Below are 15,059 nucleotides of genomic sequence, written 5' to 3'. Positions count from 1 at the left end.
TTAAAGCATCAATTAGTTCATTAATCTTTTCTACTTTAGCTCTATCTAATCCTTTAAATAAGCTAGAGTAATCTACTTCATCATCACTAGAAGTAGTATACTTAGAGGTATCGCGAACGCTTACCTTCTTCTCCTTGGCCGTGAGGCAAGTGTGGCGTTCGTTGGGGAAGAGCGAAGACTTGTTGAAGGCCGAGGCTGCCAGTCCTTCATCGTCAGAGTCGGATGAAGAGCAGTCTGAATCCCACTCTTTGCCAAGGTGCGCCTCGCCCTTCGCCTTCTTGTAAACCTTCTTCTCCCTCTTCCCATGCTTTTCTTGTTCCTGGTCATTGTCATTATCATTATCAAGGCATTATGCTTTAAAATGACCAGTCTTACCGCATTTGAAACATGAGCGCTTTCCCTTTGTCTTATTCTTGTTGGGGTACACCTTGCGTCCTTTTAGTGCGGTCTTGAAGCGTTTGATGATAAGCGCCATCTCATCTTTGTTGAGGTCCGCGGCCTCCACTTGTGCCACCTTGCTTGGTAGCGTCTCCCTGTTGCTGGTTGCTTTGAGGGCAACGGTTTGAGGCTTGTGGACGGTTAGTGGACCGTTTAGAGCATCGTCCGCATATCGAGCCACCTTCACCATCATGCGCCCGCTCACAAACTTCCCAAGAATCTCCTCGGGCGTCATCTTGGTGTACCTAGGATTCTCACGAATAAGGTTGACAAGATGGGGGTCAATTACCGTAAATGACCTTAGCATTAGTCGGACGACGTCGTGATCCGTCCATCTTGTGCTTCCATAGCTCCTAATCTTGTTGACCAGGGTCTTGATCCTGTTGTATGTTTGTGTTGGCTCCTCTCCCCTGATCATCGCGAATCTTCCCAGCTCGCCTTCCACCAACTCCATTTTGGTGATCATGGTGGCGTCGTTTCCCTCATGTGATATCTTGACGGTATCCCAAATTTGCTTGGCGTTGTCCAAGCCGCTCACCTTGTTGTATTCATCCCTACACAAGGATGCTAGCAAAACAGTAGTAGCTTGTGTATTCTTATGAATTTGCTCATTGATAAACACAGGGTTATCCGTACTATTGAAATGCATTCCATTTTCAACTATCTCCCAAATACTAGGATGGAGTGAAAATAAGTGACTACACATTTTGTGACTCCAAAAAGAGTAGTCTTCTCCATCAAAGTGTGGAGGTTTACCAAGTGGAATTGAAAGCAAATGGGCATTGGAATTGAACATAATACGAGAATAATCAAATGAATAGTTTTGATTAACCGGTTTCTTTTTGGACGAGTCGTCGTCGTCGTCTCTTGGTGAAGAAGAGGAGGTGTCGCTGTCGTAGTAGATGATCTTCGTGATGCGCCTCTTCTTCTTCCTATCCCTCTTCTTGTGACTCGATCCTGAGTCAGTGGGCTTGTCATCCCTTGGCTCGTTGAAGAGGGACTCCTTCTCCTTGTCGTTGACCACCATCCCCTTTCCCTTAGGATCCATCTCTTCGGGTGATTAGTCCCTTAGATGAAGAGAGTGGCTCCGATACCAATTGAGAGCACCTAGAGGGGGGGAGTGAATAGGTGATCCTGTAAAATTCAACACTAATAGCCACAAAACTTAGTTATTAAAGTTAGAACGGCTAAGTGGCTTGAAACGTGCTCTTGTGAACACAGACAGTCAAAGAGAAAGCGCACAAGAGACACACAATTTTTATCCCGTGGTTCGGCCAAGTAACACTTGCCTACTTCCATGTTGTGGCGTCCCAATGGACAAGGGTTGCACTCAACCCCTTTCAAGTGATCCAATGATCAACTTGAATACCACGACTTTCTTTCTTAGTCTTTCTCTCGTTTGCGAGAATCTCCACAACTTGGAGCCTCTTGCCCTTAAAATGATGATCACAAAAGAAGCACAGAAGTAAGGGAGGGGAGAGCAACACACATAAGACTCAAATCCACAGCACAATCACGCACACAAGTCACAACTTGAGCTCAAAACACAACACACGGAGTTTACAACTCAAATGGAGTTCAAGTCACTATCTCAACGAATCGAATGCGTGAAGTTGGAGTCTTGGAGTCTTAGAATGTTTATTGTAAGCTTGGGTGTCTCCTCCATGCGCCTAGGGGTCCCTTTTATAGCCCCAAGGCAGCTAGGAGCCGTTGGAGGCCAACAAGGAAGGCTATCCTTGCCTTATGTCGGGTGGCGTACCGGACAGTTCGGTGCGCCACCGGACAGTCACTGTAGATGGTCTGGTGCCGATCTCCTTCCTACTCTAGCGCAGACGACCGTTGCATCTCCGGGCCAGATGGCGCACCGGACACTGTCCGGTGCACACCGGACAGTCCGGTGCCCCCCGCTGACCGTTGGCGCGGGCCACGCGTCGCCCGCGGATTGCGCGGCCGACCGTTGCGCTGGTGACCGTTGGCTCACCGGACAGTCCGGTGCACCACCGGACAGTCCGGTGAATTATAGTCGTACGCCGCTGATTTTCTCGAGAGTGGCCTGTTCACCGGAGGCTGGCCTGGCGCACCGGACACTGTCTGGTGCACCAGCGGACAGTCCGGTGTGCCAAGCCGAGCTGGACTTCGGCTGCAATCAGCCAAGTCTTTTGCATTTCTTTTCTTTTCTTCTTTTCTCTGTTTCTAGCGCTTAGACAATATATGTTAGTACTCAAAACAATGCACTAAGTCTAGAAACGTACCTTGTTACATGATTTGCACTTCTTGCTTATTTGGCACATAATCAACTCACTTAATATGTGTTGGACACTTAATCACCAAAACATTATAGAAATGGCCCAAGGGCACATTTCCCTTTCAGTGATCCTTGATGCACCATAACTCTTAACTCGATCAACCTTGACTTTGCAAGTCTTCTTCTTCACCCCTGGCTTTGGGTTCCTAGTCTCCTTGACCTTCTCCCGTGCACTCGGTACCTTGAAGCTCTTCTTGCCTCCATCCTTGGCTTGATCGGTTGTCTCTGAGTTACGCACACCGAGTCTCACTTAAGCAGTGTTCATTATCTATAGATAATTCAGTCTTTGGACCATCACACTTGTTCACTTGTGTTGAACCCTATTAGCTTTGCATTAAGCACCTGTTCAACACTTAGCACACTTGTTAGTCCTTTAATTGGGTTGTCATCCAAACACCAAAACCCACAAGAGAGCTTTCACCTCGTCGGAGGAGGAGTCAGTGGAGCTCTCGTTGGAGTCCCACTCCTTTCCCATGTGCGTCTTGCCACCCTTCTTCTTGTGGTAATACTTCTTCTCTATCTTATTCTTTCCCTTGTTGTCGTTGTCCCTGCCACTATCACTTGCATATGAATATTTAGCAATATAATGAGCATACTTACCACACCAGTAGCAAACCCTCTTGGAGCGGGGTTTGTACTTCTTCCCCTTCCTTTGCTTGAGAATTTGTCGGAAGCTCTTAATGATAAGAGCTATCTCCTTCTTGTCAAGCTTAGAGGCATCAATTGGGAGACTTTTGGTTGGCGTGGGCTCCTCCTTTTATTACGTTGCCTTGAATGCAGTGGGTTGCGCCTCGGGTGTGGAGGCGCCGCCTTGCTCCAAGTTGATAATGTGCTTGGAGTCTTTGACCATAAGTTCAAAGCTCACAAACTTGTCAAACACCTCCTCAAGATACATTTTCTCATACCTAGGACTCTCACAGATTAATTGCACTTGAGTGAGATTACGAAAAAAGAGATTTTAGAATAACCTTGATCGTTTCATGGTCATCCCACTCGGTGCTCCTAAGGTTGCGGACTTGGTTCACCATGGTCTTGAGCCAGTTGTACATGGCTTGTAGCTCTTCACCTTTGTTGAGGACGAACCGACCAAGTTCACCCTCGATTGTTTCTCGCTTGGTGACCTTGGTGACTTTGTCCCTTTCGTGTGTCGTCTTGAGGACATCCCAAATTTCTTTGGCACTCTTCAACCCTTGCACCTTGTTGTACTCCCTACACAAGGAAGCGAGGAGTATGGTGGTGGCTTGGGAGTTGAAGTGCCTAACTTGGGCGGCCTCATTAGAGTCGTAGTCCTCGTCACCCACCTGTGGTGTCTGGGCTTCGAACTCAACAGTAACCCAAATGCTTTGTGGAGTGAGGTTAGATGATGTCTCATTTTATTACTCCATATAGAATAGTCTTCATCATCAAAATAGGGTGGTTTGCCTAAGGGAACGAAAAGTAAAAGAGCGTGTTTAGAAATGTGAGGATTGCGAAGAAGAATCTCACTATACTTCTTGCGCTCTTGGCGCTTTGAAGATGTTGACTCGGCGTCGGAGGTTGAGGGCGCGGATGAGTCAGTCTCATAGTAGACCACCATCTTCATCTTCCTTTTCTTCTTGTCGCCTTTCTTCTTGTGCAACTTGATGGAGCCGGTGGAGTCTTCTTTTTTCCTTTGTGTGCTTGTTGCCACATATCTTGATCTCCTTTGATGAAGTCTTGTCTTCATGCTTCTTTCCTGAAGACTCAGGCTTTTCCCCGGTGGCTACCTCTTTTTTGGCGTGTTCACCCGACATCACATCGAGTTGTTAGACTCTAATAAAGTGTTGGGCTCCGATATTAATTGAAAGTCGCATAGAGGGGGTGGATTGTAAGTGCAATCAACCCTAATTGAGGGTTTTGGTGATTAATGACAAAACAAACTATGATTCTAACAAGTTTGCTACCAGTGTGTACACAGTATTTCTACAGACAGGAGAAGCACAGATCCTACGATAATAAAAGTATAAAGCACAGCGGATTTAAAATTCCACATCCAATGGCGTGCTCCAAGTGCTATGAAACAACGGCGGTACTAAGTTTATAATTCTTGAATCATAGGAATCGCCGTACAATTAAGAGGGATCCGCGACGGTTAAGTAAGTTGTGAAACGAGCCAAGTTCAATTCTTTTGAAAACTCCTTTGAGATCATCTTTTCCAGATCATGAATGCTTTTGAGAAAAACAAATTTCACTTCCCACAAAGTCTCCACCTAAGTTCTCTTCAAAATTCTCAAAGTTTGGTTTCAGCCCCCAAAACCGGTTCAACCGGTCCTGAAACCGGTTCAACCGGTTTTGGTACTGTTCATCCTGCCACCTCTGCTCTGACCTGTCTGACAGTCAGAGCTGTCAGAAAAGTCGCAGCAGATATTTTTCTGAAACCGGTTGAGCCGAAATTTGACCCTACTCAGCCGGTTTTGAAACCGGTCCAGTGTACGGCTGAGTAGACCAGTGGACCGGGATCCCCCTGGTAGAAACCGGTTCAACCGGTTTTTTTTGCCCTCTTTCTCCCAACGGCTGCCAGCTTTTGGGGGATCCTTTATATACCCCCTCACACTCTCTCTCTCATTTACTTCTGCCTCTCCCACGAATCTTTGGCTGACCAACCCTCAAACAAGAGCATTCACTTCACCTCTCACACCCGCAATCGCATCTTCTTCAATCATTTGAAGGACCCTTGGTGTGAGGTGAACTCGATCAAACTCGCAGTCAATTTCATCTCGATTCTCCCATTCTCTTGTTCTTGAGCTCGTTGCAAACTTAACCGTGTGCGGATTTGTTACTCTTGGAACCTCGTGTTCCTTGACGGTTAGAGGTTGCTTGGGAGTCTCCAAATTTGTGGACGACCCCAAGAAGTTTGTATCACCCGCTCCTTGAGCAGATTTGAGAAGAGATTGCCTTGACCTTTGTGGTCGGCTTGTGGAGGATTAGGGTTGGAAAAGACCCGACCCTTTGTGGGTTCCTCAACGAGGAGTAGGACACCTTTGTGGTGGTTGTCGAACCTCGGGTTAAATCGCGTGTTCTTGTGTGTTCTTGTTAAGCATTTCATATTCGGTGGTTGGTTCATATTATTCATTCAAGTAGTTCTTGTGTAGGGCAAATCTTTAGCTATTTTCTTTACTACTTCGAATTTGTTCAATAGATTATTAAATTCAAGTTGAGTGGGTTCAAACTTGTTCATTTGTGATTAAAATCGACTGAACCGGTTTGCACCTGTGCAACTTTAATTTAACCTATTTCGAAGTTTTTAGTGAAAATTTTCAGGTGTAGCCTATTCACCCCCCCTCTAGGCTACTTTCAATTGGTATCAAAGCTTCGTGCCTCGTTTTACGCTTAACCGCGTGAGGAAACGATCATGTCTACACAACGGGACCATGTGGATCCTCTTCTCGAGGAAATCCCCGTCACATCTTCCGGTGAGGAAGTGGACCCCAAGGTCCTCGACCTCGCCATGAAGATTGCCGAGAAAATGTTCCTCAAAATGAAAGAGGAAGATGCTAGGAAAAAGGTCGAAGAAGAGGAAACAAGAAGAAAGGCCGAAGAAGGTAAAGGTAAGGGAACATTTGATTATAATGACGATCTAGTGGACCTTTTGGTGTCTAAGGTATTGAGCAAGGTAAGTCTCAACACCGAAGGATCATCTACCAAAAGCAAAGGTAATGACTTTAGCAAAGTTCAATTCGATTACTCTAGAAATTATATTCCCAACTTCTCTTCCGCCCCACTTGGAAAGTTACCAACTCTTAGTGAGTTGAACTATGATGAGTGGGCCGACAAGATGAAGTCGCATTTAATCGGTGTGCATCCTAGTCTTTGGGAGATTGTTAATGTAGGTATGTATAAGCCCGCCCAAGGAGAAGAGATGACTCCGGAAATGATGCAAGAGGTTCATCGAAATGCTCAAGCAGTGAGCATAATCAAAGGAAGTCTTTGTCCGGAAGAATACCGGAAAGTTCAAGGAAGAGAAGATGCTCGTGACATTTGGAACATTCTTAGAATGTCACATGAAGGAGATCCCAAAGCTAAAAGACATAGAGTTGAAGCTTTGGAAAGTGAGCTTGCAAGGTATGATTGGACAAAGGGTGAGTCGCTCCAATCACTCTTTGATCGATTGATGGTATTGGTCAACAAAATAAGAGTACTTGGAAGTGAAGATTGGAGTGACTCCAAGGTCACAAGATTGTTCATGAGAGCTTATAAAGAGAAAGATAAAAGTCTTGCAAGGATGATAAGGGATCGTGATGATTATGAGGACATGACGCCTCATCAACTATTTGCAAAAATTCAACAACACGAGTCCGAGGAAGCCCCCATCAAGACAAGAGACTCTCATGCCTTGATCACAAATGAACAAGACAATCTCAAGAAGAGCAAAGACCACAAAGCAAAGAAAGTGGTCGAGACCTCAAGTGATGAAGATAGCTCAAGTGATGAAGACACAGCTATGTTCATCAAAACTTTCAAGAAATTTGTAAGGAAGAATGACAAGTTCCAAAGGAAAGGAAAGAAGAGGGCATGCTATGAATGTGGCCAAACCGGTCATTTCATAGCGGATTGTCCTAACAAGAAGGAACAAGAAGCCAAGAAGGAATACAAGAAGGATAAGTTTAAAAAGGGAGGCAAGACCAAGGGATACTTCAAGAAGAAGAAGTATGGACAAGCTCATATTGGTGAAGAATGGAACTCCGATGATGAGAGTTCTAGCTCCGAGGAAGAGGAAGTGGTGGCAAATGTGGCCATCCAATCTACCTCAAGCGCGCAACTCTTCACCAACCTTCAAGACGACTCCTACATTCCAACTTGCCTCATGGCAAAGGGAGATAAGGTAACTTTGTTTAGTAATGATTTTTCAAATGATGATGATGATGATCAAATTGCCATGAAAAATAAAATGATTAAAGAATTTGGCTTAAATGGATACAATGTTATCACAAAATTAATGGAAAAGCTAGATAAAAGAAAGGCAACTCTTGATGCTCAAGAAGACTTGCTTATCCTTGAAAAGGAAAGAAACCTAGAGCTTCAAGAGTTGATTCACAATAAAGATATAGAAGTAATTAACTTGAAAACCTCTATTGATAACCTTGCAAATGAAAAGAATGCACTTGAATCAAGCATGTTAAGCTTGAATGTTCAAAATCAAGAACTTCAAGTGCAACTTGAAAATTGCAAGAACATCAATGCCCCCACTTTAGTTTTTGAATCTAAGTCTAGCTCTAATGATAATTCTTGCAAGCATTGTGCCAAATATCATGCTTCTTGTTGTCTAACTAACCATGCAAGGAAGCATAGCTCACAGGTGAAAGTCAAAGAAATTTTGAAAAGATGCTCTAGCAATGATGGGTTAAAGAAAGTTGAACCCAAGTACAAGTCCCTTAAGCCCAACAATGGTAGAAGGGGGCTTGGGTTCAACTCATCCAAGGAAAACCCTAGCACAGTGCATAAGGGGTGGAGATCCCCCAAGTTCATAGAGGGAACCACTCTATATGATGCCTTGGGGAGGATCCACTCCTCAAATGACAAGTCATCTCAGGTAAAGGTTAACTTGAGTTCCACAAAAAGTAAGATGAAGGAAGTGGGATCCTCAAGTGGACAAAAATCTAATGCTCCCATTTCCCACTCATATCTTTGTGATTATATGTTAACTTGGGATTCAGGGAAATTGGTTGTGAAATATGTGGGTGCCTACACTAAACAAAAAGTCATGAAAAGAAGTGTGTGGGTACCCAAGGCTATAACTAACACTGTAGGACCCAATTCAATTTGGGTACCTAAAAGTATAGCCTAAACTTGTTTTGCAGGTCTACTCCTCTGGTGGGTCAAGTTGGGTGCTTGACAGTGGATGTACAAATCACATGACCGGGGAGAAAGACATGTTTCATACATTGCAACTAACTCAAGAAGCACAAGAAATTGTGTTTGGAGATAGTGGCAAGAGTAAGGTGATTGGTATTGGTAAAATTCCTATCTCTGACCAACAATCACTTTCAAATGTTTTATTAGTAGATTCCTTGAGCTATAATTTGTTGTCCGTTTCACAACTTTGTGGAATGGGTTATAATTGCTTATTTTCGGATGTGGATGTGAAAATCCTTAGAAGGGAGGACTCCTCAGTTGCCTTTACAGGTCGCTTGAAGGGTAAGCTTTATCTTGTTGATTTCACAACAAGTAAAGTGACGCCTGAGACTTGTTTAGTGGCAAAATCCGACAAGGGTTGGCTATGGCATCGCCGGCTAGCCCATGTCGGTATGAGGAATTTGGCCAAACTTCAAAAGGATAATCACATCATTGGACTAACAAATGTTGTATTTGAGAAAGATAGGGTCTGTGGCGCATGCCAAGCAGGAAAGCAACATGGAGTCCCACATCAATCAAAGAATGTGGTCACAACAAAGAGGCCATTGGAGCTTCTTCACATGGACCTCTTCGGACCTGTGGCCTACATTAGCATTGGTGGTAGTAAGTATGGTTTAGTTATTGTTGATGATTTTTCTCGATTCACTTGGGTTTTCTTTTTGAGTGACAAAGGTGAAACTCAAGAAATCTTAAAGAAATTCATGAGGAGAGCTCAAAATGAATTTGAGCTCAAAATCAAGAAAGTGAGAAGCGATAATGGGACGGAATTCAAGAACACAGGTGTCGAAGAATTCTTAGGAGAAGAGGGAATCAAGCATGAGTTCTCGGTGCCTTACACTCCACAACAAAATGGTGTTGTGGAAAGAAAGAACCGGACTCTAATTGAAGCTGCAAGAACCATGTTGGATGAATACAAGACACCTGACAACTTCTGGGCGGAGGCGGTCAACACCGCCTGTCATGCAATCAACCGCCTCTATCTTCATAAGATCTACAAAAAGACTGCCTATGAGCTTCTCACTGGTAACAAACCTAAAGTTGATTATTTTAGAGTATTCGGTTGTAAATGTTTTATTCTTAACAAGAAAGTCAAGAGCTCAAAGTTTGCTCCTAGAGTGGACGAGGGTTTCTTGCTTGGTTATGCATCAAATGCGCATGGATATCGTGTTTTCAACAATTCCACCGGCCTTGTTGAAATAGCGATAGACGTGACATTTGATGAGTCTAATGGCTCGCAAGGGCATGTTTCTAATGACATTGCAGGAAATGAAAAACTACCTTGTGAGGCCATAAAGAAACTTGCCATAGGTGAGGTGAGACCTCAAGAAAGGGATGATGAAGAAGGAACCTTGTGGATGACCAATGAGGTAGTTGATGTGGGTGCAAGGGTGGTGAGTGACAATGTCTCCACCCAAGCAAACCCATCAACCTCAAGTCATCCAAACCACGAAGAAAATCATCAAAGGATGCCAACAGTGGTAGAAGATGAACAAGAAAATATTGATGGTGAAGTGCCTCTTGATCAAGTAACTGATGAGGAAGAGCAAATACAAAGACATCCATCAGTGCCTCATCCAAGAGTCCATCATTCAATTCAAAGGGATCATCCGGTGGACAACATCCTGGGTAGCATCAGGAGAGGGGTAACGACTCGATCTCGTTTAGCTAATTTTTGTGAATTTTACTCGTTTGTTTCCTCTCTTGAGCCACTTAAGGTTGAAGAAGCATTGGGTGATCCGGATTGGATAACTGCGATGCAAGAGGAGTTGAACAACTTCACTAGGAATGAAGTCTGGTCCTTAGTCCAAAGACCCAAACAAAATGTGATTGGGACTAAATGGGTCTTTAGGAACAAGCAAGATGAAAATGGCGTTGTTACAAGAAACAAGGCAAGGTTGGTTGCCCAAGGCTATACTCAAGTGGAAGGACTTGACTTTGGTGAAACATATGCGCCGGTAGCAAGGTTAGAGTCAATTAGAATATTAATTGCCTATGCTACTAACCATGATTTCAAGCTATATCAAATGGATGTCAAGAGCGCTTTTCTAAATGGACCACTACAAGAAAGAGTATATGTGGAGCAACCACCGGGCTTCGAAGACCCAAAGAAGCCAAATCATGTTTATCTTCTTCACAAGGCACTCTACGGGCTTAAACAAGCCCCTAGAGCTTGGTATGATTGTCTTAAAGATTTTCTAATTAAAAATGGGTTTACAATAGGAAAAGCTGACTCTACTTTGTTTACTCGAAAAGTTGATAATGAATTATTTGTGTGCCAAATATATGTTGATGACATTATATTTGGTAGTACTAATGAAAAATTTTGTGAAGAGTTTAGCAAAGTAATGACGAACAGGTTTGAGATGTCTATGATGGGCGAGCTTAAGTACTTCCTGGGATTTCAAGTCAAACAACTCAAGGAAGGTACCTTTCTATGCCAAACTAAATATACTCAAGATATGCTCAAGAAGTTTGGCATGGAAAAAGCAAAGCACGCCAAGACTCCAATGTCATCAAATGGACATCTCGACCTAAATGAGGAAGGTAAACCTGTAGATCAAAAATTATATAGATCAATGATAGGATCACTGCTTTACTTATGTGCATCTAGGCCTGATATAATGTTGAGTGTTTGTATGTGTGCACGTTTTCAAGCAAATCCTAAAGACTGCCATCTTGTAGCCGTTAAGAGAATTCTAAGATACTTAGTCCACACCCAAAACCTAGGATTATGGTATCCTAAAGGCTCCTTTTTCGATTTGCTTGGCTATTCTGACTCAGATTATGCCGGTTGCAAAGTAGATCGAAAAAGCACTACTGGGACTTGCCAATTCCTTGGGCGGTCCTTAGTGTCATGGAGTTCCAAGAAACAAAATTGTGTTGCACTCTCCACTGCAGAAGCTGAATACATAGCAGCTGGGGCATGTTGTGCACAGTTGCTATGGATGAAGCAAACCCTTAGAGATTTTGGTTGTGAGTTTAACAAAATTCCTCTTTTGTGTGACAATGAGAGTGCCATAAAACTTGCAAACAATCCAGTGCAACACTCTAGAACCAAACATATTGACATTAGACACCATTTCTTGAGAGACCATGAAGCCAAAGGAGATATCGAACTTTTTCATGTGAGCACCGAAAATCAACTAGCCGATATCTTCACAAAACCCCTTGATGAGACTAGGTTTTGTTTTCTTAGGAGTGAGCTAAATATCTTGGATTCTCGAAACGTGACTTAATAACTAAAATTTTGATAAAATTTGATGATTGAAAATTGTTTGTTTGAGCAATATGAATTGAGAAATGTCATTTTTATCTTTATAATATCTCATGTCATATTTGCTAAGTGATATTACAGCCCTTCCGGGCAATATTTGAAATCTGGTTGAGTAAACCGGCTGAGTAGACCACTCAACCGGTTTCTTCCTGGTGGAAACCGGTTGAACCGGTATAAAAACCGGTTGAACCGGTTTTGGCCGTCGCGCCGTCAGTCCGCGCGCAGTCTGCGCTGACAGCTGCGCAGTCTGCGCTGTCAGTTTTGCAGTCTGTGCTGTCAGACTGCCAGGTTTTGCGCGCAGTCAACACTGTTTTCTGCGCGCTTTTACTGCGCCGTTTGACCCGAAACCGGTTGAACCGGTTTTGAAACCGGTTGAACCGGTTTTTCGGCTTTCTGGCGGCCGACTCCTCTCCTTTTTATACCTCTCCCTCTCTTCTCTTCCTTTCTCAGTCTCGTTTCCAGCCGCCGCCGCCACTTCTGTCTTTCCTCTCTCCTCTCCAAACTCTCTCGAGCTCTCACCCGTTTGGAAGTGTGGTTGGAGATCCGTTCTTCCCGGCGTGTTTCCACCATCTTCCTCCTTCTCGTTGGGAGATCTTGTCCCCCATCTTCGGATCGAGGTATTGTTCTATGTTATTTCCTTGAACTCGATCCTACGCATTCTTGATTATCTTATGTATCATTTGTTGGGTACATTCTGGTTTAAGTGATTGCAACACTTAGACTATCTTCATTTTGTCACAAACACTGTTTGAGGTTAGCGACTTGATATTGTTCGTTGTAGTTGAACCGCTCTTATGAACGGTTGAAGTGCATGATTCAATCTCTTATGCATTTCTTCTCAAACGTGGTTGATCCTTGCTCATCATAGGTTCTATCTCTTATTTCTTAGAATGGTGCGACGAAGGAACCCATCAGTGGTAGAATCTGACTCTTCAGATGAACAGGAGATCCATGGTGATACCCCTCCTCGCTCTCGATCCAAGCGAGGGCGCGGATGTGGAAATGTCATGCCGGGTACTGAGGCCTCCGGGTCTCAAAGTGCTCGGGGTCGGACTTCCCGGACTCCCTCCGGTAGGTCTCGACCTGCCACGAATCCGCAGGCGTGGGAGCCTGCAAGTGACGATGACGGTGGGAAGGACGATGCAGTTGATCTTCCCCCGGCGTCGGCTCCTGTGATTCGCGGCTTGGTGCTCCACCGGGCCGAAGCTCGGCGTGCTGGCAATGAGCCAGTCACGGACTTCACGGCCAGTGGAGGGTCTGCACTTCTCCAGGATCTGCGTTTCCAAAATCCGGTATTGCGTATTCGCGATGCCAGGATCGATGGAAATCGTTTCTGGACTCTTCACCATGTTGATTTCTATAATTCAGTTATTCTTCCCAAGAAGCATCAGCCCATCCTTCATCAACGTTATATTAACTGGGAAGGTTGCGAAGCAATTGGGGACCCAGAGATGTCACAGGCACTGAGGGCCTGTGAAAGGAAGCAAATGAAGAACATCATGACATTCCAATATGATTGGAATGATGAAGTGATTGCACAATTTTATTCTACTCTCTGGATAAAGCTGGCTGATGAGGAGAGCCATTACAACTACCCCTATCTGAACTTCTTCATTGAAGGTAGTTGGTACAAGGTGAGCTATCGTCGATTTGCTCACATTCTTGGTTTTTCTGACGAGGATATATCTGGAGACAGGATCAAGATTCATGATTACCGTCAGCCCACAAGAGATGAAGCCAAGGACCTTCATTTGTCTGAGTCTGGAAAGTATTGGGAGTCAACCAACATTCACAAGTATTATCGCTATATCAACTCCCTCTGCAGGATGACCCTCATTCCAAAAGGGGGAAATCAGATGAACATCCTTGGGGAGAGCAAAGTCTTGCTCTCTTTTATGAAACCAAACAGCTCAGAAAGGATTAATGTCTTTGACATGATTTGGCAGGAGATTATTCATGCAGCCTGCTTTCCTTTGAAGGGGTGTCTTCATGCCCCTTTCATTATGAAGATGATTGAGGTCGTGACCCAATTCAGATTTGAGAAAGGCACCCGACATCAGTCATACACTCCCTTCTGGATTGATCCCAACAATCCAGCTGGGCGTCTCAGGAAAGCCCCCTCCAGCTCTCGTGGTCATACATCTGCTGGTCCGTCTGCCGGTGCTGGTGCTGCTGCTGCTGCTGCTGGTGCCTCGCGCCCTTCCCCTGGCCGCGGATCTCGCACACCACGTGGTCGTGGTCGAGGTCGTGGACGTGGGATGGGTGCCCGCCTGGCCCACGGATTTGCGTCCTTCTTCTCCATGTGCCGAAATATTGCTGCAGATGTCCATGAGGTGGCTCGACGTCAGCGGGAGACCGACGACAACCTTCGTCGTCAAGCTTCTGCTTTGGGTACTCCCTTCGCCCCTCGCTCTCCTGATGTACCTCTTCACCCTCCTCCTCCAAATGTCAATGAGTGGTACCAGCAGGCGTATGGGGTACCTTTCTCTTCTGCCGATGACGTCGAAGAAGAAACCTATTTTGATGATCCGGAGCAGTTTGACCCTCCCCCATATCGCGGGGATCCGGGTCAATCGTCCTCTTACCCTCCGCCCCAGGACCCGTCTGGCAGTGCTCCTCCTCCGGCCCAGTCTGGAGAGGAACACTTTGCCTACGACCTGGCGCAACACCTCTTTGCTCCTCATCAACCTCCTCCCCACTGGTGATCCTTGGCTTGACGCGTCTCTCTCTCTCTTTTTGGTTCTTGGTGCCAAAAAGGGGGAGAACGTTTACTATTCAGTACTTTATTTTTGTAATGAACACTTGGTCTGTAATAACTACTATTTGCTGCATGCATGGCTTGGAAGCCATAAACACTTTGATGATGTGTTGAGACGAGCTCTCACTATTGTAATAGCTGTAGACCTTTTTCATATCATATGCTATGCGATGATGAGCTTGAATGTGCTTTTACTCTTTATATTCAATTATGTTTCATATCTCATCATTTTTGTGTATGGTGTTGATTGTTCTCTCTCTAAATATGTTGCAAATTGACATATCAAGTCAATGTTAATATCGCAAAACTCATGCACATATTTAGGGGGAGCCACATATACACAACCACATATACACAAAAGACTTTTATCACAAGTATTTGTAACTTTTAATGATTATTTCCATTCTAGTTTG

The sequence above is a fragment of the Zea mays genome, chromosome 1, assembly GCF_902167145.1.
Source record: "Zea mays cultivar B73 chromosome 1, Zm-B73-REFERENCE-NAM-5.0, whole genome shotgun sequence".
In the NCBI taxonomy this organism is placed as follows: Eukaryota; Viridiplantae; Streptophyta; class Magnoliopsida; order Poales; family Poaceae; genus Zea; species Zea mays.
This window is presented reverse-complemented; position numbering follows the sequence as displayed.